The sequence below is a fragment of the Spermophilus citellus genome (assembly GCF_964194105.1).
Source record: "Spermophilus citellus genome assembly, chromosome: 1".
NCBI classification, from domain to species: Eukaryota; Metazoa; Chordata; class Mammalia; order Rodentia; family Sciuridae; genus Spermophilus; species Spermophilus citellus.
This window is the reverse complement of record NC_138182.1, coordinates 152149608-152176573: the sequence shown is the minus strand read 5'-3', so window position 1 is coordinate 152176573 and position 26966 is coordinate 152149608. Positions and strand designations below refer to the sequence as shown.

The window sequence follows — 26966 nt, the reverse complement described above, 5'->3', positions numbered from 1 at the left end:
TCAAGAGAGCTCTATCAAAACCCAACTCTTCTGAGGTGACTGTGTGCATAATCAAGGCTGTGCCCTCTGAGGAGAAACACCAGAGGTTCCCCAACGTGCAGGAAACAGACTCCAGTAAACCAGTCTATCCAAATCAAGAAACAAACAAGAAAACAAAACAACAAGCCCCAGAGAGAGAGGAAGGTATCCAGAGTTGTTGCAATATAGTTCCTAAAATGTCCAGTTTTCAACAACAAAAAATGAGGCACACAAAGAAAGAAGAAAGTGTGAGCTAGGTATAGGAAAGAAGCAGGCCAAAGAACATGCCTAGGAGAGGACTAGAGAAGTCATATTTAACAAAGACTTGAAAGTGGTCATTTTAGATATGTCTAAAGATCACAAAGACACCATATTTAAAAGAAAAAAAAAAGAACTACCATTATAGTGTCTTATCAAATAAAAATACCAAAAAGTAGAAGGACAGTTCTTTAAAAAAAATTAAATGAAAATTCTTTAGTTGAAAAGTACAATGACCAAGAAGCACAATGGTGTATTTGAACTGGCAGAAGAAAGAATTCTGAAAATAGATAAACAGACATGTAATTTTAGGAAAGACCAAGGGAAAATGATGAAGAAAAATGAACACAGTCTAAGAGAAATATGAGATGCTATCAAGGGTATGAACACAGTAGGCGTAATAGGAGTAAAAGAAGGAGGAGGTGCAAGAAGAGAGCCAAAAGAAGAAGACAACACTGACAGTGACGATGACGATGACGATGACAACCTGGTAACTGAAAACTTCTTAGATTTGATGAAAAACATTAGTGAATGTATCCAAGAAACTCAACAAACTTCAAGTAGGATAAATACAGAAATGCACACCTAGAGGCATCATAGAAAACTGAGGCAAGCCAAAAGGGAACATTTTGAAAGCGGCAAGAGAAAAATGACTTGTCACATATAAGGGAACCTCAATACGATTTGCAGCCAACTTCTCATACGAAGAAATGGGAGAAAGAAGGCAGCAGAATAGTATATTCAAAGTGAAAAACTTCCAACCAAGAATCTTATATCCAACAAAACTATTTTTCATAATGAGGGTGAAATACAGGCAGTCCCAGATAAAAAAAAAAGGGGGGGGGGAGAATTTGTTTTGAGCAGACCCATCTTATAAGACATATTTTAAAATATTTTTTAGCTTTGTTGGACCTTTATTTTATTCATTTATTTATATGCAGTGCTGAGAATTGAACCCATACATGCTAGGAAAGCGCTCTACCACTGAGCCACAACCCCAGCCCCTTTATAAGGCATATTAAAGGAAGCTTTTTAGGCTTGAAAGCAAACAACCCAAATGATTATGTGAATTCACACACACACACACAAAAAAAAAAAAACCCAAAGAGCAATACATGAGTAGGCAATTATGAAAGACAGTATAAATGTATGTTTCTTCCTTTACTTGACTTACAACACAATCATATAAAAACATGTATATAATTGTGTAGTTGGGTCTATATCATATAGAAAAGTAATATATTTAACAATTACATCACAAAGGAGGTAGGTGGGTACAAAGCTACATTGGAGGAAAAAAAATGACACCAGATGGTAACTAAATCCACAGGAACAAAAGGAAGAGAACCAGAAACGGTAAATCAGAAAGTTCATTATCACAAACTATAAATACATACTTGCTCTTTATTTTCAGCTTTTAATATAAAAATATATAAAGTAATTAAAACAGTATATACTTGGGTATGAACCATAGACACATGTGCAGTAGGAAGAATCATGACCCTTCAAGATGTACCAATCCCCAGAGTCTATGCATGTGTGAGGTTACATGGCAAAGGATAATTAAAGTTGCAAATCAGATGACTTTACAGTATCACAATGATCCTGGATTAGACAGGAAGGTTCACTGTAATCACAAGGGGCCTTAAAGGTAAAAGAAGGAGGGAGAGAGAGAGAGAGAGAGAGAGAGAGAGAGAGAGAGAGAGAGAGAGAACTGGAGAGAAACCAACAAGAGAAGTGCTTGGCCTGATGCTGTTGGCTTTGAAGATGGAAGGGCATCATGAGCCAAGGAATGCAGGTGGCCTCCAGAAACTGGAAAGGGCAAAGAAACAGATCCTCCCCTGGAGCCTCCAGAAGGAACAAAGGCCCTGCCAATATTTTGATTTTAGGTCAGTGAAGACCATTTCAGACTTCTAACCTTGAAAAATGTAAAATAATAAAATCACCTTACATAAGCCACTAAATTTATAGTAATTTGTTATAAAAGCAATAGAAAACCAAGACAAGATGTACAGCAATAGTTGTACAAAAGAAGGGGTGAAAGAATAGTGTGATATAGAGTAACATTTCTCTGTCTCACTGGAGTTAAGCTGATATAAATGCGAAGTTGATTCTGATAAGTTGAAATGTACATAAGGGAGATGACATCACCAAAACAACAGAGTTGAGAATATATAACTCTGTCCCTCCATAAAAGTACCAAATAAGCTGGTAAATCTGCCAGAATCAACTTTCTTAAGTTGCAGAATTCAATCAGTAACATTCAACAACCAGGGAATGTTTGAAGAAGAAATAAGCTGATGGATTCCAGTAATAAAGTGCTATCATGTTTTCATTTACCTCCTACCATACCTTACTTTCCAGCTTAGCAGTTTCATAAATACAGTAGCCCTCATTCCTGGCATATTAATGATACTAAAGAAAACAACAAAGATCATATTCCTAAATAATTATGTTTTGACCTATCTTGAGGCTTGCTTTTGTTTCCCCAGCCTTGGGACTTCACCAGGGCTGATGTGGTTTCCCAAATGATGGCTGACAAAAGCACTTATAGACACCTGGGACAAGCTTTGGCCACCAGGCAAAAGCAACAACAGTTAGGGTAGGCACAAAATAAACAGATCCTTTTGGGAAGGAAGAGGCTGGAGAAGGATTTATTTGGGGGAAATGAGGACTTTAGAAGCTCCTGTGTATACCAGGGAACCCAGAAACCTGCTCCTGTATACCAGACAGGTGGAGAACCAGATGAATGCTCAGAAAAAAAACTGAGAAGACCCAAAGTTTTCACGTCTGGCTGACCTTCAGGCCCTGTGTTTATAGGTCATGAAAGCTACAGTAGCATTGTAAATAGCCTGGCTAAGCATTGAAGGAATTTTCCAACGCAGAGCCAATCTATAAAGACTGAGGAAGTATGTTGAGGACAAGGGAAAAAGAATGAAGAATAATGAACAGAGTCTAAGAGACCTATGGGACACCACCAAGTACACTTAAATCACATAATTTAAGTGTATTAAGTGAATTCCAGAAAGAGAAAAGAGAAAGAAAAGGGAGAAAAAATATTTTAAGAAATACTGGCCAGGTTAGGGCTGTGGCTCAGTGGTAGAACATTTGCCTAGCGTTTGCAAAACCCTGGGTTCAATCCCAAGAACTATGGGAAAAATAAAAAGGAAAAGGAAGGAAGCAAGGAAGGAAGGAAGGAAGTCGGTCCAAAGTCCCCAACATTGATAAAAAGACAGAAATCTACACATTTAATGAATTCAATTAACTCCAAGTTTCACTAATCCAAAGAAAAACATGCTTAGACATATTGTAATCAATTATCAAAAGACAGAATCCTGAAAGCAGCAAGAGAGAAGTGATTTGCCACAACATACATGCGATCCTCAATAAGATTAACAGCTGATTTCTCATCCAAAACTATGGCAGTCATAAAGCAGTGGAACAACTTATTTTAAATGCTGACAAAGCAAAATACTGTCAACTAGGACTTTTATATCCAGCAAAATTATTCTTTAAATATACATAAAATATTAAGATATTCCTAAACACTAAATAAGGGAATTTGCATCAACCTGTCCTCTAAGAAATGTTTATAAAAGTCCTTTAGGTTCATATAAAAAGATACAAAATAGTAACACAAAACCTTCTGAAAAACTAAAGAACACCAGTAAAGATAACTAGATAGTCTTGATTTTCAACTCCTCTCTTTTTTCCTATATGAGTTAATGGATATATGCATAAAATAATAATTATAAATTTGTTAATGAGCACACAATCTATAAAGATGTAATTTGTAACATTGCATTATAAAGAGTAAAGAAGAAAGCGCTGAATAGAAGCAGAATTTTTAATACTATCGAAACTAAAGTTTGTCTGTTCCTCTCATGCTCCCTCTCCCTATCCCACTATGAATTGGCCTCCTTATATCAAAGGAAACATTTGGCATTTGGTTTTTGGGGATCGGCTGACTTCACTTAGAATTATCTTTTCTAACTCCATCCATTTACTTGCAAAGTTGGTGTTAACTGCAACTAGATCATTACATGTTTAAGGTAATAGTCATAATGTCCGGGTAACCACTAAGAAAATAACTTTAAAATACATGGAAATAGAAATAATAAGTAAATTAAACTAGTACACTAGAGAAATCAATTAAACACAAAAGGCAATAGTATTTGGGAAAATTAATTTAAAAATGATAGGTACAAAACAAATAAAACAACAGCAGAATTCTATCCTTCTTTATCAGTAATTACTTTAAATATAGATGGATTAAATGCTCTAATTAAAAGGTTAAGATTGGAAGAATGGATTTTAAAAACAAAACAAAATATGATCTAGTGATATACTGCCTATAAGAAGCACTTTAGGTCCAAATAAACAAAGAGGTCAAAAAATTAAAGAAAAGAAAAATAAATTCTATATAAGTAGTAATCAGAAGAGATCCGGAATGGTCATCTAAAATCAGCCAAAGCAGATTTTAAATCAAAAGTTTTTACAACAAGGGGCATAAAATATTGATGAAAGAGCCAATTCATCAAGAAGACATAGTATTTATATACATATGTTCACTTAACAACAGAATCCCAAAAACTAACACAGCTGAAGAGGTAAACAGTTCTTCAATAATAGCTGAGGACTTCAATACCCCACTTCCAATAATAGATAAAACAACCAGCCAGAAGATCAATTAGGAAATGGGGAATTTGAGCAACACTATAAACTAGCTTGATCTATAGAACATCCCACCCCAAACCAGTAGAATATATATCCTTCTCATGTACAATGAATCATTTTCCATAACAGTAATTATGTCAGGTCACAAAGCAAGACTCAAGAAATTTTAAACAAATAAATCACCTAAAATGTCTTCTCAAATCAGAGCAAAATAAAACTAATAATCAATAAAAGTAACTGGAAATTTCACAAATATGTGGAAATTAAACAACATATTCTCAATTACTGGGTCAGAGAAAAAATTAAAAGGTATATTAGAAAATATCTTGAGACAAATTAAAACAAAATCACAACATACCAAAAACTTACAGATTGCTGCAAAAACAATGATCAGAAGAGAATACCATTTTATATAAGGGACTTGAACATCCACATATTTTTATATCTACGATGGTCCTAGAAGCAATTCCCCTCAGATATCAAGGGGATGACTGTATATTAAAAACCATAGAATTGTGCTTTGTAAATGGCTGAATTATAGCTTATATGAATCTAGCTCAATAAATCTATAATAAAGGAAAAATAAAAGAATAAAAATAATAAGCATCAGCTTAAAAAGCCTCCAGATCCTGCTTTGTGTTTGTCCAGTATTGCATAGTTCAAGACCCTGGGAAGCCAACAGATTAGTTGTGTTATCACCAAAGAATGGGCATGAGTACGCAGGTAACACACCTTGCACTATTGCTCCTTGTACTCTACCTGATAAGCAGCACATGCCACACTCTCACTGACATGAACAGACATTCATTCTGGTCATATTCCCATGGCCCATCGGGACCTTCCGTATTGTCCTCACACATGGCTTCTGCCAGGGGAGTCCTGGCTAAAACTCTGGACAGGAGAAATCCAGAGATGACCAGAATTCTAGTCACACAGGGGAGGAGTAAAGATCTCATAAGCCTATCCTGCCTCTACAAAAACAATACATCCTCCATTCATTTGTTCATCCTTCACAGAGGCTCAGCAAGCACCCTAAGCTATGGAGCCCAAGTTATGGAACAGACAGATATATACAAGGTTCAAATCCAGTGTTTCCACTTTCTAATTATGACATCTCTGAGACTTCCATTTCTAAAAAGATGGGTCCTTCCTATCTCTCCAGGTCCCTGTGAGATACTGTATGTGAAAAGAACATCCTCACAGTAGTGGCAGACAAATTACAAGAAGTCACCACAGCAGGTAGGGTTTGAACTTGTAACTCCAGAAAAAAGCCCAGGAATTACATTTCTGTCCAATGGAGGACAGTTCTTCTCGGTATTTCTACATGATCTATGGATGGTAACACACCCTAGGCCTCCAGAGAGAACACCACACTCGTGACATTATGGGGAATAGTCTGGCAGTTCCTTAAAAGATGAAACATTGTGTCTGGCTTATTTCACTTAACATAATGTTTTCCAACTCCATCAATTTGGTTGAACTGAACTCCATTAATATGTACAATTTACACAATGTTAATTAAAAATGATAATTTTGAAGGTTAAACATTGAATTACCCTATACCCTAGCAATTATCCCCTTAGATGTACACCCAAAAGTAATGAAAATATAAGTCTACACAAAAATTTGTCCACAGTGCTCATAGAGAAGAAGCTGACTCTGATGGTTTCAATGTTGTTTGCTCTCCAGAACTCTACCTCCACTGTGTGGTAGAAAGAAGCTGAAAACTTAATCTGACTAAGGTATTTAGAGGTGGTAGCTTTGGGAGGTGTTTGGGATCAGATAAAGACACCAGGGTGGAACCTCATGGTTGAATCTTGGTGGCATTATAAGAAGAAGGAGAGAGAACAGAAAAAAACATACATGTGCTCTCTGTTTCTCACCATGTGATGCTCCACATGACTCAGACCAGAAAGAAGGGCATCACCAGATGCAGTCCCTGAACCCTGGACCAGAACCCTGTGAGGCAAAATAAACCTCTTTTTTTTTTTTTTTTTTTTTTGTAACTTACCTGGTCTGTAGCACTATGTTTTAATATCAGAAAACAGACCAGAATACTGATCCAGGCTGGAGGAGCTACTTGAAGAGACAGTTCCAGGGTCCTGGGGAGCAGGTCCTGGGAATCTTCCCCCAAGTGCATCACCAGCTGTAAACTGAGTTCTGTCAGTCCCACCCACAGTCAGTACATAGCCACTTTCACTAATCACTTTTGTCATCCTAGTTAAATCCCAGAGGAGCAGCCCCACCCACTGTTTAAGAAGAGGTAGGAGGAGTCATAAAAGAGATACCCAGGCCAAATTCAACCTACAGACATGTCTCCTACATCCCACATTATATTTTTTTAATTATGAAATTTCTTGCAGAATTATATTATATCTGACTTCTCTTGAAAAATCAAAAGATCAGGCAACACTGACTTTACAACTGTCAGAACAGACAGGCTTTAGGGATTTCTGATCTTATTTGTGTTCTTTTTCCATCTACTTTTCTTGGCTTAATTTTGCTCCCCACACCCCAACTTTTTGCACTGGAAATTGATCTCTTTAATTTGCAGACTTTTTTTTTTCCTAATTAAATGTCCATCCAAGTTTTGATATTTAGTGCTTCTATTATCATAGAATTATAAGTATCTTAAAAGTTCCATTATTAATTCTTCCTTGACCCATGAATTATTTAAGAGGTTTCTTTTTAATTTCCAAATAATGAGGACTTCTATTTTGAGGGTGATTATTTTCTAATTTCAAGGCATGAGGATGAGGAAACAAGATCTACATTATAGTTACTCTTTGAATTTTCATGAGATTTGCATTTAATTGATGGATTTTATAAGCATTGCATATGTGCTTGAAAAAGAACAAGAAAACTTTCTTTACTAGATACAAAATTCACTTAAGCTTGCTCTTGTTACCCACAACTTACTTATCTTTGCTGATTTGGGGTCTACTTAATCCAGCACTAACCAGAAAAAAAAATGATTGAAATCTCCCCAAAATGATGATCAATTTGTCCATTTCTCCATTTCTAACAAAGTCTACATCAAATACATGAGACTACTTTATTAAATGAATATACCTTTAGAATTGCTATATCATCTTGAGAAATGAACTTTTTCTCATTAAATGGTGACCTGTCTCTCCTTGGCCTCGTCTGCTATTCTGAAGTCTCCTAAATCTTAGATTGACATAACAATACCAGCCTGTCTCTGGCTGCCTGGCACTTTGGTTTCTATCCCTTGTGCTTTCAACCTTTTCTTGCCTTTACACTTTAGCTGTATCTCTGGGGATAGCACATCCCTGGATTTTTGGATTGGTCTTATCTATCTAATACAGTAGCCTCCATCTTTGAATTGGTGGGATTAATCCATTTACATTTGCTGATTATCGGTCCATTTAGACTTGTTTTTCCCATCTTATTTTATGATTTCAATTTGTCTTGGTTTTCTGCTTCCTTTTTCTCCTTTCTAACTTTTCTTATAAAATATTACCTCCCTTTTTCTCTGACCTATTCTCTCCTAGCTGTGAGAGCTGCCTGACCTGGCTGCAGCCCCACGGATACATGTTAAACACGTGTACACGTGCCAGCTCAAAACCTGAATGTCAACTGCAGTCAACCCAGGGGGTACATGTGAATTTTTTTCTCCTTGGGGTTGGGCTGAGAGAAGAGATGTTTTACTGTGTCCCACACGGATCACACATTCCCCAGTTTAGAGCTGCTCTGGGGCCATCAGAACCCTTGCTACCAATGCCATGGGGGAGGGGCCACAGCAGCCACATCAGGGTCCACACTGAGCTCATCTTGGGACCTGAGATGAGGCCACTCCTTAAATAGAGGCTTGTGCTGGATTTTTCCTATTTTGCCCCAGTTCCCACTGTTCCCTACTTTATCACACCCCTGGGCTTCATAAATTCACTTTGCTGCCTAGTCTAGGAAGTCACATGAGATACAGCCCCTGTTTTGGAGAAACACAGAAACCACGAGATTTGACCCCAGCTTCATGGCTGTGATGGGAACAGGCATGTACATGAGCACCCCACCTCCTGAACCAGCATCAGGGAGGACTTCTCTCGTTACTCAACACTGCTTTGCAGTCATATCATAGTACTGCCATTACTCAGTATTCCTGTTGTTTTATATTCATGTCACTGGACATCTGGCACTCCCATGCAGTCCTGGGATTACTCACCCACCACGGAGTCCCGAAGACTGGCCTAAATTGCATATGTGATAGGACCAGAAACTAAATGTCTTCTGAAAAAAAATAAATAAGGCCCCTTCATCTCTGTTTCTGGAAGGAACCTGGAACTAATAGTGACAGGACCATGGTCATGAACAAGTCAGAAGAAGGAACAAGGGAGCTGATCCACTGCCTTGCCCAGGCACCTGAAGAGTGGGCTGCGTGGGGGCAAGGAGGTGGCAGGTGTGGGAATGAGGCTCCGGACGACACAGTGCGGCCAGCTGCCTGGCAGAGCCAGGGGCACAAGGAAGGTCAGAAGGTGGGCTCCCACAGGACACCCAAAAGGGATGAGATTGGTCAGTATGGGCTTGAATAAAGAAAGCCAATCAACACAACCACACGGTGAACTAGGAGCCTGCACACAAGACAGACCATGTTAAAAATACCAGAGGATAATGGCAGACCCCTAAACCTCTGACAAGGTTCCTGGAGTTTACCTGACCATGACAGTCAACTGCTCACATCCAGGGCTTCTCCAGCCCGTTAGCAGTACAGGCTGTCATGGTGTATCCTCTTGTCTGCCACTTCCCCCAACTCAACTCCTCAGGGACAGAGACCAGATGGTATATACCCAGTGCCTAGTGCGGGACGGTCACAAGGGTGCTCACAACACTCCCTGCATGATTGAATGGATAAGTAATTGGATGGATGGATGGATGGATGGATGGATGGATGGATGGATGGGCGTATAGGCAGATGAAAGGATGGATAAACTCTGATACTAGAAAGTGAATTCTTCATTTCCATGCCAATTAAACCAGGCAACAAAGTCAGGGAGGGAAGCTGTTGCACTGCCATTTGCCTCAGTCACCAATTCTAGGTTTTTTAGGGATCCCACTGACCAGGCTTGACCACAGATCAATCACAATGAGCCCAGTTTCAGAGAATGAAAGAGACACTGAAGGTAACTGCCCGGGCTTGTGGATGGGGCTGCTGATATGGCCTCAGTGCCTGAGAGCGGTCTGCATGTGGTAATCCACCTTATCCCCACATCTTCCCTCTGTCCCTCCACCTGTGAATTCTGACCCTTCCCACCATCCAGCCTCCAGTTCTCCCTACTTTCTGTCTCCCTGTCATGAAAGTTAGCCAGGGCCTGGCTCAGAAGTGAGTCAGCAAAGCCTCAAGGTAGGGCCATCTCCCAAGACTATGGTACTAAGGAACATACCATCTCCTTTCAAATGACAGCAGGTGGGAAATCTACCATGTGCCCCCTAGACCAAGCCCAAGGCCACCGCTGGAGCCACACCAGATAAAAACACAGAGCAGAGTCCAGTTCTTACCCCTCTCCTGGGACATCTATGGAGATCAGGACTGGTCAATAGCCACTGGAATGTTGAGGGTGCTCCCGATGGGCAAGTGATAGGGGGCTCAGCTTGGTCCTAGTTTGCTGGACCCCTGCTCTGTCCAGACCTCGGTTTCCTCATTTGTATAAGTCAGGGTGTTAAACTAAAGCCATGCTTCACCCCCTGCTCATGGGCTCCTGGACCCTCTCTCCTCTACCCCCAACATATTTTGACTCACACAATTTCAACAGCCGGTGGCTGTTAGCAACTAGAGCAAAAGTGAGCAAGTGGTACCTGCCACAGCCTTTGGGGAGCACCCTCAACAATCCAGTGGCTATTGCAGGCAGGCGGTTGGCTCTGCAGGAGCAGGGGTGGGTCCAACATGCCATTTTGTATGTGGTCCAGTTCCCTCTATCAGCGACCTGATGGGCCACCACTCCCACCAAGCCCTGCAACTGACTGCTGATCCACTACCCAATCTGACAGGTTCTGGAGAATGCATACATGCCCCACACATAAGCTTTGGTAAGATGCCACCTGGATCCCGTTCTCTATCCCCAGCCATTTCCACAGCCTTTGTGCACTATGGTAAGCACTCTCTGAACAGGCCCTTCTTCCCCGCAAGAAGACCTGAAGGGTGTTGTTCTCTATCAGAGCAGAGTGGCCCCTGGGCTCCTTCAGGTGGAACTGCAGGCAACTTTTGTGATTGCAGAAGGACGAGAGCCACCCTCAGCCCACAGCAGAGTGAGCCCAGGCTGTTGAGTCTTATGATCTGCCTCTGGGGTCACACATACCCAATGGAGAAGGGTCCTGGGACTTACTAACAAGCTCCATGGTGTCAGGATTGCGCAGGAAACTACGAGCCTGAGAATTTGGATGAGGTGCAGAGGAAACAAGTCAGACACCAGAGTCTTGGGGGCCAGCTCAGGGTAGGATAGTTCCTTCCAATATTTTCTACATGGATAGAGACACAGTTGTGCACACAGGCATGTATGCAAATGTGAGGGAGAAAGAGAGAGAAAGGAAGTGAGATGGAGACAGAGAGTGTATGAATGCATAACCACCAACCAGACGTAGCCTTTGTCTGGGAATCTCAACCTCCATTGCCAACCAGGGCAGGTAGGGCTGGAATGAGTGGGTGGGCCAGACATGAAACAGCAGGGAGACAGGAGCTGTCTGCCGCATCCACAACAGGCACAGAGCCACTGGCTAAACACTGCCTTCAGGCACGCACCCAGGATGACCATGCATGCCTTTGGATCTTTCTGGAAAAACTGAAAATTGAGATTTTAATAAAACCTCCTGATTTTTAAGTATACACTCAAAAGTTTTTGAAGACATTGTGTGAGTCAAATAAAACATGATGGAGGTGGGGGAGGGGTGCAGAAATATGGCCCATGAGGCCAGGCCTGGTTTTAGTCTGACACTCCCAATTTTACACATGAGGAAACCGAGGTCAGGTCAGAGTGGAGACACAACAAACTAGGGCCAAGCTGAGCCCCCTACCATTTGCCACAGCCCTTGGAGAGCACCCTCAACATTTCAGGCACCAAGGACACCAGGAAAGGGAGAATTGAGCCCTGCCCCCAGGAGCCCCTGTTTCCAAGAGCCCAAACTGTGAGCTAAGGTGGCCCAAGGTTCCTGCAGAGCTCCTCTCTTCTGGGTGTGTGAGGACCCCATGCCCCTTCTCAGTCCAAGGTTCTAGAACAAATCAAAGTCAGCCCACCGCCCAGCACAAAGGATCACAGTTATCTGACCTGCATATCAAGCACTGTGGACCCAAGGGGTGCAATCCTCTTGTGACTACACCCAAACATTTGCTCTCCAAGCTGTAGGGGTCTGGAGAATGTCCTGACATGGGGGCCCACTATAAGCCTGGATCCCTGCAATCAGGTTCCAAATGCAACAACCATGCGATCTGTCCACCCCAGTCCTGGCCAGTGGGGTGGGCTGCCTCCCTGATGTCCTGGCCATTTGCAGGGGGCTAGGGGCTGATCCAAACCCAACAGCCACCCTTGCTCCAGTGTGCCCCATCCCATCCAAGGTTCTCCAGCCTGGATGGAGCCTCCCCCTACTTCCTCCCCCCACACCCTCCTGCTAATGCTCTGCAGATGGGCTTCCTCACTGACCTCCAAGAAAAACAGGACGACCGCAGATTTCTCCTCATAGAAACGGAACCGCTGGAAAGGTCTCTCACGACGTTCCCGAAATGAAAATAAAAATTCCTCTGAAGTACACTCCCAGGCAGTCCCAGCTATATCCAAGGCTGGGTCTCCAGCTGCCACCCGAGCTGGGGTGAAGGTCCCCAGCAGCAAAGCCACCACATGACACCCCTCCTCTACCACCACCCACCTAAGAGCCACTTGGCCCATTCACAGATTTCAAACTTTTTGAATTAGCTGCCAACATTTGAAAATGAAGTGGTTTTACATAAAATCTTGATTTCCAGCTTCTCTTAAAACATCACAGGCCCTCCTGCTGCCAGCCGACCCCATATTCACCTGCACCCCCACAGCCAGCCCAATCTACCTACACTGTCCCTGTGGCTCTCACCAGTAGCTGCATACACAACCTCTGTCCTTAGGTCACAGGGACATACGCTCCTTTGTTGGGGCTCTGACCTTCCCTGGAGTCCATGTCACCCAGCTCTGAATCCTTTCTGAGTCCAAGTACTAGATCTCGAGTCCCGACACCTCCTGTACACATTCTAGCACGTGCCTGCCAGTGGCCTTGGGCTTCAGGTTGGGTGGGCAGAGTGGAGCAGGCCATCACTCTCCTTGTTCCTAACCCAAGCCTCCTGACCCAAACAACTTGCACTGAACATCTTGTCAATTCAATTCCCTTAATTCCACTTCCCACAGATCAGCAGGGGCTCATGCTGGTGGTCTAGGGGTCTCAGGGTGTCCCCTGATCCTCTTCCCTGTTGGAATGACCTGTCCACACTGGGATGACCCATCCCAGCTCTTTGCCCTCCTAACTCCACCACTTGCCAAGTCCATTTGTTCTTCCAAGTCTGGTCACCCCCACCCTGGCCCCAGCCCCTGCCACATAACCTATCAAAAAGCTGTGTATAAAGAGGTTGACTGTGGGCCTCTATGGCACATCCCACAGAATCCCTGCAGTCAGCCAAAGAAAGGCTCCAAGCCTGGGCAACATTTCTTCCAGCTGGGAATCTGCAGATGGACTCAAACATGTGTCCAGAGAGATCTGGACAGAAGCCTTGAAAAAAAGTCCAGACACACTGAGCCTTGCTAGGCCTGCATCCGAGCAAAAGATAGAATTCCTGCCAGCACTGTCTTGGTGGGTCTGCAGGGCCTGGCTAGGGAGTCAGGCTAAGAACAATGGTTCTCTGGCTCCTTCCTGACCTTGGGGTGACTCTAGATGGGACTGTGGGTCTTCCTAGTGGGCAGTGTCCCTCTCTGACCAATATGGGGTTTCCTAACATGACCTCCAGCACACTCACTATTCTATCACTCCATGTCACTAATCTGGCTACTTCTCTCCATGGTCACCTGATCCAGGCCACAGTCTCTCACCCAGGCAGCAGCCTCCTCCTGGCTTCCTGCCTCTTCCCCTCCTGCCCTCTTCCATGGAAACCAAACCATGGCACTTACAGTCAAGGAACAGTACCCCCTGTTCCAAGACTGAACCCATAAGAACCACTGAGGTCTGCCCTTCACACCCACTACCACCAGCCCTAACCCTGCTCTCCCTGCTAGGTCCCCAAACAAGCCAATTCCATTCCCCCACAGGACACTTGGATCTACTCCCCCAAACCCCTCTCCCTATTAGTGAACAACAATCCAGATCTCAACCCCAACATCGTGGCACTGCCCATGCTTTCAATTGTGCAGATATTTGAAACCTGACCAGTTTGTTCTGTATGAAGCCAAGACTGCATCTGTCTAGCACCCCCTGGGTCTCAGAGCCTGGCCCAGTTTTAGGTCCTGTTGTGGACACTCCATAAATATCTGTCCAATGAGTTAAAGGAATGAGTAAGTGAATAGAGGATATGGTTTCATGAGATACTTTGTGTTCAAAGACCGTGGAGCGGGGAACAGCAGCCAGAGCAGGATGGGGGTGGTGAGGCCTGCCTTCCTGGGCCCCACTCCATGCTGTTCCAGTGCCTACCCAATGTCCTCAACTTCAGGGTCTGGACCACAGCTCCTGACCATAGGGAGAAGAAGCTGAGTCATGGATGGAAAAGTGATAAGCAGAATCAGGGACATTATTTCCAGAGCCCAGTGTAAAATGAAAATGCAAGGTCGCCTGTGTAAAAAGTGCTTAAGAATTCCAAGACGGTGACAGAAGAACATTAAAGCAAGTGTAGGGCCCCTCTGGGTTGGGGCTTTGTGCGACAGGCTGCATCCTTGTGAAACTGGCCCTGGTAAGGGTGAGGAGATGGAGCTAGTAAAGGCCTGTGAATCCCTGATGTCCCATAGCCCCAGCAACATGCCACTTCCACAAACCTAAGAACCTGCAGCCAGGAACAGCGGGCTGTGAAAGTCCAGGCAGGCATCCCAACAGAGCCACAACACAGGTGAGCTTCTGCAGCAAGACCTCAAACAGCTACGAGAAACAATCGCTGCTCCAGGAGTGAGGAGCACAGGGCCAGGCTTTCTAGGCAACTACATTCATTCTTTCTTTTCACGGATATTTAGGCACCAGCTGTGTGCCAGGCACTCCACACGATGCTAGGAATTTCGCTGCAACAAAAGTCTCGCCACAGCCAATGTGCTAAGTGACCTGGAGTCTCACCCTGGCTGGACTTGGGTCTCTGCCTCAATGAAGCACAGCTCCAGGCCTTGGTGCTCAGAAGCCTCCTAAGGATGTCCAGCCTTGAGACAGGGCTCAGACAGCCAATTCTCTCCAGCCCAGGCTCTGAGCATGACAGGAGGGTGCTGCATGGGGAATCAACAGCCCTTGGTTCTTAGGGGCCAGTGTCCCTCTCTGACCAATGTGGGAGTCAGACAGCCTGACTTCTGTTGTTTCTCTCCAACTTACTCCCTGTGCAACTATTGGAGCCTCAATTTTATCATCTGTAAAGCGGGCACAGCAACAGCACCAACCAACTGTGTGGGCTTGTTACAAGATTTCAATAAGATGCGATGCCTGCATTGCTCTGCTAAATGCTGTGACCATAAATTCTCAACAAACCGCAACCTTCTTCTTTCCCTGTTGATCTCACTGGGATGGCATTACTCATGGGCCTTGGTATTCTCACCTGCTTTCAGGTGTTCCATGAGGATGAAATGACACACCAAGGCAGTGCACCTATCCTCAAGCAAGCCCTTAATAAATATGTATGTGCCTGAACCACCAGCTCAGCAACAAGGAGGCAGGAGAAGGACCATTTACACAGCCAGCTAAGGAAACACTAACAAAACTGGAAAGGAAAGAGGAGCTCCATCCCAGAGAAAAGGTCTGTATCAAATGTGACACAAAGTCAATATCTAAAACAGATTTGTAAAAAGGCTTATCTCAATATATAAGACCCCAGGAGAGAAATGGTCCAAGAACTTAAAGAAGACGACCACTCATCCTTGCCGGCAATCAGAGAAGCACAAATTAAAGCAAAGAGCAGCAATGCTTTACAGCTAGAGGAGCAAAGTATTTAACAGTAAGCCCCTGTGCTGGTGAAGATTTGGGGAAACCAGAGCTGCTATGGGAACCAGCCTGACTCTGCGTGAGTGGTGAATTTGTTCGGCACTTGGATTCCATAATTCATTCAGTCACTCAGCAAGTAGTCCCTGATGGCTGCTCAGAGCCAGAGCTCCAGGGCTTTGGGGCTGCTCAGGCCACCGTCTGTGGGGTTAGCAACGGGTACCTTCACAGGAATAGAACCCAAGACCAGCTGCCAGGGTGTCTCCAGCCCCTACTTCCAAGAGAGTTTACACTCACCAGGAGTAGAGAGGACTGAGGCTGTCCCAGGCAGCCACTGTGTGGGAGTGGCTGGTGAGCGCTGCCTGGGAACCAACTGGGTGAGCAACTGGGCTCTGTCTGCAAGGGCCCGAGAAGCAGGGCCCCCCCTACACACATCCCACCCTACACTCTCACAGCTCCAGCTTCTCCCCACCTTGTGGGGGCCCTACCCAAAGTGGCAGGCTGGGGAAGGAAGACCTGGCCTAGTAAAGCAGCAAGGACACACATGAATCCACCAGACCTGCTCCTTACATTGTTCCTAATTATCCCAAATGCAGAGAAGGGACACTGTCATCAGGGGCAAGAGGAGTTTCCAGTGCACACGAGAGCCTGCCTGCCTGCGGGGCCACATCTGGAACCCCAACTCCCTACCCCATGAGTCTAGAAGCTAAATGGGGCTTTGCCTATGGCCTGGACCTTTTCTCCTGGAAAAAAGAAAAAAGTTTCCTCTGAGCCAGGGGGTCACAGAGCAGTGGGAAGGCTATGTCTGTGGAATCAGAGGGACAGGTCCCCTACCCAGGTGCTGCACGTAGCCAGGGTCACACGGAGTTAACACCAGCCTCAAAGCTTCAATATCTGCTGTTCCCTCTGTCTGAAACACTTCGCAGAGCTGAGCCTCCCATCACTGAGGTCTCTGTTCAAATGTCATCACTCCTAACCTAGAGTACCTCCCTCCCTACCCGTCTTCTCTCATGCTATACCACCCCCCCCTTTTTTAACTTTGACCACAAAATTTTCTACTGTCTGCAAGTTTCTGCTCATTGTTTCCCTTGCTGGACTGTGAGCTCTGAGAGAATGAGGACTTGCTCTGGGTCATACACTGCTGCATCCCCAGCACCTGAACCCATAGTGGACAGACAGGTTAGAATGTGATGAATGAATGAATGAATGAATGAATGAATGAAAAAGAAAACATGTGGCACTGGGCAAGGGCCAACCCTCTCTGAGTCTCAGTCTCCCCTCTAAAAACTATAGTAGTTATTACTGTTATTCCTCCTATGATTTTTCAAGCAGCATTATGATTAGGAATTATTGAATCCTCCATGACACCTGGTCACCTGGTCCTTTCCCAGCCCAGATCAGCCCCCAAAAGCCCAGCTCCTGGGCCATCTCTTCCACCACATCCTGGTCCAGACTCCTGCAAACTGTCCCATCCTGTGAGCTCTCACCTAGGCCCTGTCCTCCTCCCAGGTGTGCACCATCAAGCTGTGGGGGATGCTCCAGCCAGACTTCTCCTTTCCCCTTCAGGAACATTTCCTGAGGCTTTACCCCTGTATTAGTCTGCTTTTCATCACTGCAACAAGATACCTGAGATAGTAACTTAAAGGAGGAAAGACCATTTTGGCTCACAGGTTTCAGAAGCTTCAGTCCAAGGTTGCTTGGCCCTATTGCTACAGACCTATAGCATCACAGGACATCATGGCAAAAACACATGGCGGAAAGAAAGAGGAGGCCAGAAAGTGAAAGAGAAGAAGAGGAAGGGTCCAGGGTCCCAATAATGCCTTCAAGGTCACTTCCCCACGGACCTAACTTTCTCCCACTAGGCTCCACCTCTTAAAGGTTCTAGCATCTACCAATAGTGCCACAGGCCGGCAACCAAGCTTTCAACACAGCCCTTTGGGGGACACTTATCTAAAACCTAATATCCAGAACCACACCCAAGGTGAGGGCCAATTTGGGAGCTCTAGAAGAGGCAGTCCAACTCGAGTTATCTAGCCCAGCTTCCACGCAGTGTGTGTCTACTGTCTTTGTAGGACTGGACTAGGTGCTGGAGATGCAGCAGTAGATAAGCCAGAGCAAGTCCTTGCTCTCCCCAGAGCTCACAGACCAGTGAGAGAGACACGATGAGCCCAAGCTCCCAGAGCGGAAAATCCTATGGTCAAAATTAAATAGGATAAAATAGCATGAGAGAGGGCAGGTAGACGGGAGGTAGTCTAGGTCTGAGTTGAACTGAGGCCTGAAAGATGGGGAGGCTCAGCACTGGGGAGAGTGTTTCAGACAGAGGGAACAGCAGATGCTGAAGCCCCGAGGCTGGTGGTATCTCTGTGTGGCCCAGGCTAAGTGCAGGACCTGGGATGGGGACCTGTTCCTCTGATTCCACAGCCACACCCTTTCCTGGCTGCCCCAGCTTAGGCTCAAGAGAGGGTGAGACTGAAGGAGAGAAAAATAAAGCCTGAGAGTGGGAGGGGGAGAGAGCCAGACACCAACATTTCCACCTAATTGTGTGACCTTTTCCCGGCTCAGAGTTCCTTCAGGGCCAAGTGCACAGTGCTGCTTGGGATTAATTTCAAAGAGAAATGGGTCAAGGAAAATTGGAAATTTTTATAGAAAACACTTCAGGCTTGGAGCTGGTTAAAGTGTTTGCCATCCTGCCGAGAATTCTGAGAGAAAATAGGGCCTGTGGTCAGAGGTCTCTGGCTGGCATAAATTGGCAGAGTTTGGATCTTGAGACCAAACCCAGTGTCCTAGCCATGCCTGTCCTCACTGGTTTCGGGGAAGAACATTCAGTCTCTTTCAGATGTCCCTCGAGCTATCTCTGCATGCCCATCACGGTAACTTCAGTGCAAAGGCTGGATCCCAGCACGTCTCCCCTCCACCCTCTGTATCCACCAGCAGCCTCTGAGCAGAGACCCACCGTGGGATCCTCCCCTTGTGTCCCCCATCATGCAGGAGTTCCGTGATGTCTCTTTGACAGTTATTCACGGGGACACCTGAGCCACGGAGGGAGCCTCACCCAGTCCCAAGGGATGTCCTGAATAGAGCCAGCTAGTCCCATCCCCAGCCAGAAGCACAAATGTCACAGACAGCTAGCATCTGCTGTGTTGGGGACATGCAGAAAGCAGATTTGCCAAGCTCACTTGCAAAAAACCAGGTGCACTATTTTTGCTAATTAAACTTTGGCTCTACCTGTAAACAGATCTCAGCTTTACTTTTGATCATGTGCTTTCCGGAAGCCAGGTGTGGTCACTGTGCCATCAGAAAAGCTCTTTTGGGGACATTCACAACACAAATCCAAAGGGAAGGAAAGAAAAGCATTATGTCTGTGGAAAAGAGCAGAGAGAGAAGGGGTGGCAAGGGCTAAGGGAAAATCAGGGACCCACACAAACACCCCTGGACTCCTAACAATGGGTCTCAGCAAGCAAGGAGCAGGCACTGTGCTCTGGATGAGATGTGAGCTAGTTTGTATAATGCCAACAGCCCCTGGAACATTGTACCCACTTGGAGGTGAGGAAACTGAGTCACCAAGGGGTTGGGTACTTTTCCCAGGACCCCACAGTCAGTGGAACAGCCAGGCAGCCTCAAGCCACACACACTCCACTCGTCTACCATGCTGGGAGCAGCTGCTGAGATGCAAGCCATCTTTGTGGACCATCGCTTACACCTGAGTTGGGGTCACAGCCAGGACTGAAATTGCCGTGCTCTGGATCACACTGCTCATCTGCCCAACAATTCAGGACCTTTCTGAACCACATTCACCTGGTTGCCTTTACCCCTGAATCAGATTCCATAGAAACATGAGAAGAGAAAAGAAATCAGGGGAATGGGAACTGCAGGTCTGAGACATGGGAACCGCTAGATTTATATTGGACATGGAAGAGAGGATGTCCAACCAAGCATGTGGGGTTGTCACCACTGGTGCGGAAGTAGGGGAGGGCTGGAGAGGAGGCATGTCAGTTCCAGACTTCATTGTTGGAAACATACCATGGATCCTTGTCTCCACTGTGAGATGAGGTGGGTCCTGGCCACATGCATGGTTTCTGCCTTGATAGACCAGGGTGCAGGACTCATAAGCTGCAGACCCCAACTCAGAAAAACAGTCAGGCCAGGGCTAATCCAGGCCCTTCCAGCTTGACTGATGGCTCTAGAGTGCTCTCCTCCAAGTCTGACCCCAGACAACTCCAGGCCTCTGAGAATGTGCAGCCTCGGCTTTCCCAGTGCCAGCCCCCGCCCACCCTTCCTAGCGTGGGCCACGTCACCACCCTGGCATCTCCAACAGCTGTCCCAAGGGCCCAGCCCACAGGACAGGAGCACCGTGGCTTCTGCCAAGGGTGTGCTCAGCTCTGATACACGCCTCCCAGAGCCGGGGCCAACCGCCTCAGGTTTCACAACCAGTGCTTCTCCTTGGGTTTCCTCGGGTCCCCGAGCTGCAGACACAGCTCAGTGGTGGAAAGAGGAGGAATCAAACCCAGAGGTGCAATGCAGTGAGCTAGCAATAGCCAGCTTGGCAGGGCCCTGGCTGAGTTGTACTAAGAGCCCCAGGGTTACCATGTAAGAGAGCTGGACCCCAGGGCTCAGCAAGCAGTTCAGGAAGTGCCAGGGTGGGAGACACAGAGGGAGGTCTTGACATGGGGACGTGAGCCAGGCCTGGGGCTCAGGATGTGAATCCATCCAGGGGGCACATCACCACCCTCCCCCAGGGCCCCAGGGTTCACCGCTTAGACAGTCAGCTGAATCATAACCCCCCAGGATGTCGACATCCCACTCTCCAGACCCCTGAGTGTTACCTTTTATGGCAAAACAGAGTGCCGATTTAGGATCCTGAAATAGGGAGACTATCCTAGATTACTTGTGGCCCCTAAAAGGAATCACAAGTATCCTTATAAAAGGGGGACAGAGGGAAACTTGGCTACAGAAGAGGAGGAGACCATGTGACCATAGAAGCAGAGGCCAGAGGCCAGAACGATGCAGCTGTAAGCCAAGGGAGGCCGGCAGCTACAAGAAACTGACAGAGGCCAGGAAAGATTCTCCCCTAGAGCCTCTAGAGGGAACCAGCCCTGCGGACACCTGGATGTTACTCCTTAAAGATTCATCTTAGATATCTAACCTCCAAAATTGTAAGAGAATAAATTATGTTGCTCTAAGCCACTAAGTTTGTGGTCATTTGTTACAGCAGCCACAGGAAGCTAAGACGAACATCAACAACTGCAGATCAGAAAGGCTCCCTGACCTAGCTGTCAATAAATTTGCAATCCCCCACACCAACATATCTCCTGCTCCGTCCTCTCCAGTCCTCCCTCCCACCAGGCCTCATCACTGCCTGGGCCCACTCCCTAATCCTGACACCCACTACATATCACAGAAGCTTGCCTGCCAGTAAATGGAGTCTGGCCAACTTCCCTGTCCTATGTGTGGCCTGTTGGGACAGGGCTCCGGTGTCTCCCCCATGCCATTGCTCCAGCCATCCCCCTGACCTCCCACTCTGCACATTACAACCAAAGCAGGCTTGCCAAAACAGAATCCTTAGTCAAGTTTCTTCCCCAAACCCTCTGGTGTCTCTCCCATTCCATACAGGAGATTGAGCAGGTCCGGGTCACTGGAGGCTACAGCCCCCACAAAGTCCCCAGCTATCAGCTTTGCCCTCGCTCAGCTTTTATCTCTCGCTCGGCAGCCTGGAAAACTCATGTCCGGCTCAAGGGAATGAAGTATGAGGTTGGAGGGGTTGGCTTGCAGGCACAGTTGGGAAGGGCTGGCTGTGGGCCACCAGGTGGAGACTGCAGGCAGGCCAGCCAGCCGCTCTCGGCCACTTGGAGGAGCCACCCAGCACAGGCACCCCCCTCTCTCAGCAGGCTTGCCTTGGCAGCAGCAGGGCAGAGTGACTCCCGCGGTGTTCTACCTCCTCTGCCCGTCAGGGAGGACACCGCAGCCTGACAGCAGCGGGCAGAGGCTTGGCACAGGCTGCTTCAGAGAGAAGGCAGCAGCCAAGGTCACTGGCACAGGGTTGTCTGACTTCTCTTCCCCCAGTCCAGGAGGGGTGTGCATGGCGGGGCTTGAGGACACAGCAGCCTAGTGACAGATCCCCAGGACAGGAACCACCTGCCCCTACTCTGTTCCAAGGCATACCTAGGGGGACCACAGAGGGCATCCCATGGAAGAGGACGGAGGACACTTCTGCCTGTACATCTCAGAAAGCAGAGGCCAGCCAGGCAGCTTGTAATCCTAGCAGCTTGGGAGGCTGAGACAGGAGAATCGCGAGTTCAAAGCCAGCCTCAGCAAAAAGGAGGTGCTGAACAGCTCAGTGAGATCCTGTCTCTAAATAAAATACCAAGTAGAGCTGGGGATGTGACTCAGTGGTTGAAAACCCCTTAGTTCAATGCCCCATACCACAAAAAAAGAAAACAGAGGCCAATGCCAGGGGTGGGGGGAAGAAAGGGGAGTGCTTGTTTTATTTGGTCCATATGATGCTTTTCAGAAATTTGAAACCACACTTTAAAATCAGGGTGGTTTACATACAAATTATGATATCTGAATTTTCCTGACAGTATGATAATCAGCTGGCTCAGATCTAAACTTCCATCAGGTCATGCATGGTCAAGGAAGGGCTATCCCTTTGGATGGGGTCTCTGGTCTGCCCTATACCCATGGCAAGGCCAAGGCCAGGGGCTGAGTGCTTCTGCTTTTATTTTTACAGACATGTTTTCTTTGTCATTGTGTTTACATCAAAAGTAGGGAAATGAAAGCCAAGCCAAAGGTGGGTGCAATTCTTTTTTTTCCTCTGCCGTTCTTCTCATTGGCATTGCCTGCCAGGCCCCGAGGGCTTCTGAGTTTGCTGTTCTTGTGTTGGGACATCAGGACTTTCTGCAAGTGGTGCTGTGCATCTGAAAGGAAGATTGCATGCACAGAGTATGCTCTAGGGATTTTCACAGAATCCCAGTTTCAGCCCCCTGAAGGCTGAGACAGCCAGGCCCTCAATGCCAACGCCAAAGCCAGCTTCTTGGGATCAGCCCAGCCACAGCCTGGACTAGCCTTTCCAGGTGTGGGGCACCATCTGGCTGAGACTGGAACTAGATGTTGCTCCACGTGGGCCCTTCATGGGTGTTTCAGAAATGTGTGCTCTGTCCAGTATGTAGCCAGCCTTGTATGAGGGTCAATTCACCTCTTGAAACTGGCTGAATGGTGACCCCAAGGATAACAAGTCCTGATTCCCATAACCTGTGACTGGTACTTTGAATGTCAAAAAAGGACTTTGCAAATGTGATTTGATTAAGGATCTTGATATGGAGAGACTGTCCTGGATGACCTGGATGAAGCCAAAATGTAATCACATGCAACCTTGCAAGGGGAGGCAAAGGGAGATGGGACACAGACAGACAAAAGAGGAGGTGATGGGACCACAGAGGCAGACATTGGAGAGACACAGCCATAAACCAGGGGAGGCTGGCAACCACCAGAAGCTGGGAGAGGCAAGGAACAAATCTCTCCTAGAGAGACTCTGGGTGATTTGGGCCCAGTGAAACTTATTTCAATTTCTGATCCCCAAAATTATAAGATAATAAATTTCTATTCTTTTAAACCCCCAGCTGGTGTATCACTGTAGTCTGAGGCTTAGAGGGAATGACGAAGTCAGGGTCACCTATTTCTAAATCCAGGCTTCTGTTCCCGGGGCCAGGCTCCTCGTCCTGTATTGTGTTTCTGGCTCCCTCTTCAACAACCCCAGAGATGAGAGATGGAAGCCAGGGCAGGGCTCAGGCACAGAGCTGTACCCTGTTCACATACATGTGTGTATGAGCACACACACATGCACACGCACACGTGCACATAAAACATGGTTTCCCCCACCCCCACAATATAGTATCCAAGGCAGGCCTTAGGGAGGGCAGAGAGAGATTCAGGTCATCCATACACCTGAGAAAGGCCCACAGCCCCAAGGAGGTCTGGGTGATGTCTCGGCCACCTTCCCCCAAAAGGCCACCCTGGTGCCCTGGCCCCAGAGTTCTGCCTCCTGTCCCAGCAGAGCTAAACAGAGATGCTTCTACAGACACCAGTAGAGACAGTGAGGAGAAAAAAGGGTCCTCCTCCTCTTCAACCTTCCACCCTTCCTGACAGCCTCCTCCAGGGCTGGAGGGCGAGACTGCTGTGAGCTAAACCACCTACCAAGCACACCCAACCCCAGTGTGAGTCTGAGAAAACTTGTGAAAACCCTCATTTTCCTTCCATTTCCCCAGGCAAATTGCAGCCCAGCAACTGATCTAACATGACAGACTATTAGTGAAATGATTCTCTGAGGCTCTGTAAGCCCTGAGGTCACCCCAGGCAGCCTGTTGGCTTCTCACAGAAAACAAGACAATTGTCTCAGCAGCCCTGAGGAGCAGTAATGTGGGCCCCAGGAATGCCCAGGCATCACCAACCTCAAAAGCCTGGGGTGGGTGTGTCCTCTTCCCCATGGGATGCAACACACCCGTGACCCATCAATGAAGAGTGGGATGTTTTCTATGCATCTCCAGAAGTGGCCTTGGGGAGTCAGGAGTCAGCACTTCCTGCCTGCTTCAGCCAGAAGCTCATGGATGTATTAGGGTTCCAACCAGAATTTACTGGAAGAAAGAGTCACAGCTATGGGTTGGATATGATCTATATCTCAAGGGTTCACACATTAAAAACTTGATCCCCAGAGCAGTGATCCTAAGAGGTGGTGGAACCTTTAAGCAGTGAGGCCTAATAGGAGCTCTGTAGATCACTGTAGGAGCTCCCCTTAGAAGGGATTAATGTAGCTCTTGTAGGACCTCTGAGTTCTTGCAACATGCAGTTTTTAGAAGAGTGAGCCTGGTCACTGAGTCGCCTTTTGGCTTCCTTTCTGGAGATGTGATCTCTTAACTTTCCTATGTGTTCCTGCCATTGTGAAGCCATCAGCCCAAGGCCTCCTTGGGGCTGTGGGCCTTTCTCAGGTGTATGGATGACCTGAATCTCACCAGCCACCCAAACCAGTGGGATCTCCTGAAAAAGTTTGGACTTTCAGCCTCCAAACTGTAGGCTAAATAGACCTCTTTTCTTTATAAAGTTAGCATGCCTTGGGTATTTCATTATAGTAACAAAAAGCAGACTACTACAGTCCCCTAGTGTTTTGCATTACTATAAAAAAAATACCTGAGGCAGAATACTTTATAAGTAAAGAGTTCATTTACTTCATGATTCTGCTGATTAGAGGATCTAAAGAGCATGGAACCAGCATCTTAGTATGGACCCACTTGGCTGCATCCAACCTGGTGAGGAGGCAGAAAGGGAAAAGCTGTGTATAAGAGATCAAGCACATAGGATGGTCTTGTTTTTTAACCATCTGTCTTTATAAGTCCCAACCAACTCCATGAAACCAATGTTATCTATTCTTGAGGGTGGAGCCCCCATGACCTAACCCCCTCCCACTAAGCCCCACCTCTTAAAGGTCCCACCACTTCAGCACCACTACACTGGGGACCTGGCTTCCAGCACATGAACCTTTGAGAGACGAACTACACCCAAACCATAATGCCCTTCTTGTAAATACACACACCCTTTGCACTGAAGTCCTGGGATTCTGTGCCCAGCAGGGTGTGTTTGCTGCTATGCCCAGCCACAGGACACAACTTTTATATATCCCCGGCTGCTACTCTGGGTCCTGACAAGGCCCAGGCCAATGGAAAGTTGAACCATCTGAGGTCACCCCAGGCCCTCGGCCCAGACCCAGCATAAACTATGTCTGGATCCTGTCCAGTCAATGAGTCGACCTCAGCCCTAGGCCATAAGGGAACAATCAGGCACATCCAAAGGGAAACAGATTCTCTGTGGACCTGAGTCACTCATGCAGTGCCATGCTGACACTGGACAGGGATGTCAAAGAAAGGGGTCTAAGCCCCAGACCATAGGTCTGTAATCTGAACTTACAGCCCAAGGCCCACATGCACACCCACAATCTAAGCTCCTGACTAGGAACTCTGAGCTGACACAGAGGCCTAGAGCTCATCCTTGGACAGGTTCACCTCCTTCCCAGGGGCCAATTACCAACCCCTACCCCCACCCACCTTCCAGCCCAGCCTCACCCCCTGACCTGTGCTGCTGGCTTTATCCAGCACCTTCTAAGGCCAATGGTTTCTGGGCTTATTCAGAGTTTGAAATTCCTTTCCTGTATTCTCAGTTCCAAGTTCTCATTAAAGATATGTGGATTGGGGTTGTGAGGTGGAGGGAGGATTCAACAGAAGATGCCAAAACACCAGAAGTCCAGAAAATAAAGTCGGGCCAGCGAGGCCATGGGGGAAGGGCTTCCATGTTTAGAAAGGTAAGCACCATATGGAATTTGGGATCAGAGTCATGGTGAAGGGCACTTGGCCAGCTCCACTGTGCAGACTCCACTTTACACTGCCTGGCATAGGTGCAAGGGGCAGAACCATCCAGAATCTTCCAGTGGAGGCCAGTGCAGAAGTAAGCTTTCTGGGAAACAAGCATTTACAAACCCAGCAGACACAAGAAAAAGCAGAGACCAGAGGCCCAAACTTGCCCATGGTCAGAAAGAAGCAAGTTCAGAGGGGGCCTTGACCTCAGGTCTAGAGCTCTCCCCTTGTCCCACTTTGACTCTGGCCCTACAAGGTTGCTCTCCCTGCAGAAAAGCAAAAAGGTGGGAATGAGGCAGGAGGGGCTAGGCTGAGGCTGGGCAAGGCTGAGCAGGCAGCACCCAGTGGTCCAGCTGGTGGCAGCCAAGGTGGACAGCAATTCATTATCAGAGAAGAGGGGGCCACAGAAGTATTGATTAGCTCCTGAGAACACTGAGCTTCCTGATGGAACAATTCCTTTGCAAAGGTATCTGACACGGTTTCTTGAAATTAGAATGG

At 46.7% G+C, this 26966-nt stretch overlaps 1 protein-coding gene across 1 annotated transcript in view; it reads right to left on the bottom strand.

Annotated features, from left to right (window-relative positions):
- ADAMTS2 (ADAM metallopeptidase with thrombospondin type 1 motif 2) overlaps window positions 1–26966 on the bottom strand; it is a 243360-nt gene that overhangs the window by 136900 nt on the left and 79494 nt on the right. The window lies entirely within an intron of this gene.